Source organism: Phocoena sinus, chromosome 1 (assembly GCF_008692025.1).
Source record: "Phocoena sinus isolate mPhoSin1 chromosome 1, mPhoSin1.pri, whole genome shotgun sequence".
NCBI classification, from domain to species: Eukaryota; Metazoa; Chordata; class Mammalia; order Artiodactyla; family Phocoenidae; genus Phocoena; species Phocoena sinus.
The window spans coordinates 154735749-154738459 of NC_045763.1; the positions used below are offsets into that span (position 1 = coordinate 154735749).

General features: G+C 38.1%; 1 pseudogene; it reads right to left on the minus strand.

Annotated features, from left to right (window-relative positions):
* Positions 1–1425: 1425 nt before the first annotated feature.
* On the minus strand, positions 1426–2270 carry LOC116750505 (annotated as a pseudogene).
* Positions 2271–2711: the final 441 nt, after the last annotated feature.

Here is a 2711-nt window from a genome sequence, read left to right on the forward strand (position 1 = left end):
TATATCAAATTAAAATAAAGTGTGGCTTAAGTATACCACAAATGACATCACACAGGTCCGAAATTGATTTCTTTTAAAGGGCTGGTTTGTGAATTACATAAGAATATGAGATATAACTCAATATACTAGCATACTCCTGGTACTGTACACCATTCTGGTTAGCACCAATGGCTCCCAATGACAGGACACTGCACTGCCTGGAAGAAAGTGTCATGATATCAAACATAGGGCAGAACTCCACCAAGTAATACTGAATACTTTTATTAAGGAAACAGAAAAAGAAAAGAAAATATGAAATAGTGGCAGTTTCTTTGCACAAAAGCCGAGTAAAACTTGTTACCCTCAGGTAGAAAAGTTTCTTGAATTGGGAAATCATACCCTGAGCTGAGAGTTTGGAACATTTGTTCACAAACCTATTAACTTTTCTATAGCTTCACATTAAACATCGCAACTAGTTTATTCCCTTACCATCTGGGCCAGTAGGCAAAATTCTACCCTGAATTTTTCATTCCTATATTCCCTGTGGCTGTTTTTACTGATCTGCATGCCCTTTCTCAACAAAAAGTGGCTTTATTCCTCCCTTTCTAATTTTCAGAAACATCTTTGTCATCCTTATGACTTTCAGTGAGGGACATTCAGCATAAAGGGGAAAAAATATGTAAAAGCATCTTCATGATGGTTGGCAGAAGATATAAGAGCTGATATCTGTGCCCTTGGGTGATTATGTACCCACTGGGGCTCCAGGTTTCTCATCTGCTCATCTGTGAAATCAGGAGAGTGATCATAAATACTATTATAAGTTTTTGTTTCTCTAACAAAGTAACTTTCATATACATTATCTCATTTAATCCTTATAACATCCTTATGTCCCTATGAGGCAGATAACATACCCAGCAACATTTCATAATGGTATTATACAAATCCGCAGAGGTGAATATGAATCACTGTGCCAGTCAAAAACTCTCATTTAAGGCTGGAGGGAAGATTACTCGTTAACATGCAACAAATATTTCCTGAGCACCTACTGTGTGTTTACCACTGTATCTACACAATAAGGATGGAGTAATGAACAAGTTAGAACACACCCCTGTCCTTAGCAAGCTTACATACGAGAGTGGAGAAAGACTATAAAGTAGGAAACCAAATAATAAACTAGATGATTTAGAGAGGGACATAGCACCATGAAGATAATAAAGCAATATACAACTTGGAATGGATTTGAGGCAAATTGTGCCTGAAGCAGATTTTCTTTAAGTGGCTAAAACAAAGTTTAAAAAGCAAGTAACAATAAAAGAAAATGTTTCCGGTACAGGACCAGCAGTACAAAAAAATAGTGTACGAGTACCTGGATAAAACCCGTTTTGCAATAGTGCAACTTTTAAGTACATATTGTTGACTGTCCGCAGTCCATGCAGAATTACAACTCCACACTTCAACAACAACATGCTGGCAGTTCCTAAAGAAAACTACTTAAAAAAAAAAGGCATAACCCAGATGTTCCCTCATTTGACCAACTCCATCTAAGTTTAGATGTGCAGAAGGGCTTATTAGATATAACCAGAGTAAGCCACATGCAGCATGTTACTTGATCAATTTTTCTAAAATAAGGTTTCAGGACAATGACAGTAAGATAAAGGAAGAAAACATGGAGGAATGAAGTCCTAATTACTATACATGCATATTTTTTTTGACAATAGGGGAAAACTTTTACAGATAAGTTACAAAGAAAAGTCAAATAAACAATTTTGTACAAGAAATTTAACACGTTCTGTACAATGTCTTCACTTTGCTGTCATCATTTGTACAAACTCTTCATAGTTTACTTGACCATCACCATCAATATCTGCTTCCCTGATCATTTCATCAACCTCTTCATCTGTTAACTTCTCTCCAAGGTTTGTCATCACATGGCGGAGCTCTGCTGCACTAATATAGCCATTACCATCCTATCAAACACAAGGAATGCTTCTCTAATTTCTTCTTCATTGTCTGTGTCTTTCATTTTTCTTGCCATCATTGTCAGAAATTCCGGGAAGTCAATTGTGCCGTTACCATCAGCATCCACCTCATTAATCATGTCCTGTAACTGCTTCTGTGGGATTCTGCCCAAGAGACCTCATTACAGTTCCCAACTCCTTTGTTGTTATAGTTCCATCACCATCCTTGTCCAATAGTGAAAAAGCTTCTTTGAATTCTGCAATCTGCTCTTCAGTCAGCTGGTCAGCCATGCTGCAAGCGCTACCGGTCTCCGGGACTCGACTACTCAAACACTCAGCTTGCTTGCTCCACTCGGACTAATTCTGTTCTGCTACTTTAATAGACTTATTTTATGCCTAACAGAAACTCAACACATGGTTGATGAGTAAATCTCCAATCAGAATTCATCCCCGTTACCTCTATGCCTCAGGAACAGAGTCTGAATCTGTTGTAACAATACTCCCTGTGTGGAAGTCTGGAAAGAAAGTAGAAAGATTTTTGACAAGGCCAGTGATTGAAGAAAGAAACAGATTTGAGAGATTCCAGAGAAAGAAGCAAGGACCACGATGATGAGGGGGAGGTGAAATTTTGGGAGGATTCTGGGTGGGTGCAATGAGGAAGGAGGAAAGTTCCACAATGATGGCCAGGTTTGGCATGAATAAATGGCTAAACTATCAGTTCTCCCAAAAGAGGGTTACCTGATTTATAATGTTTGATACATCCCTTATCACAAA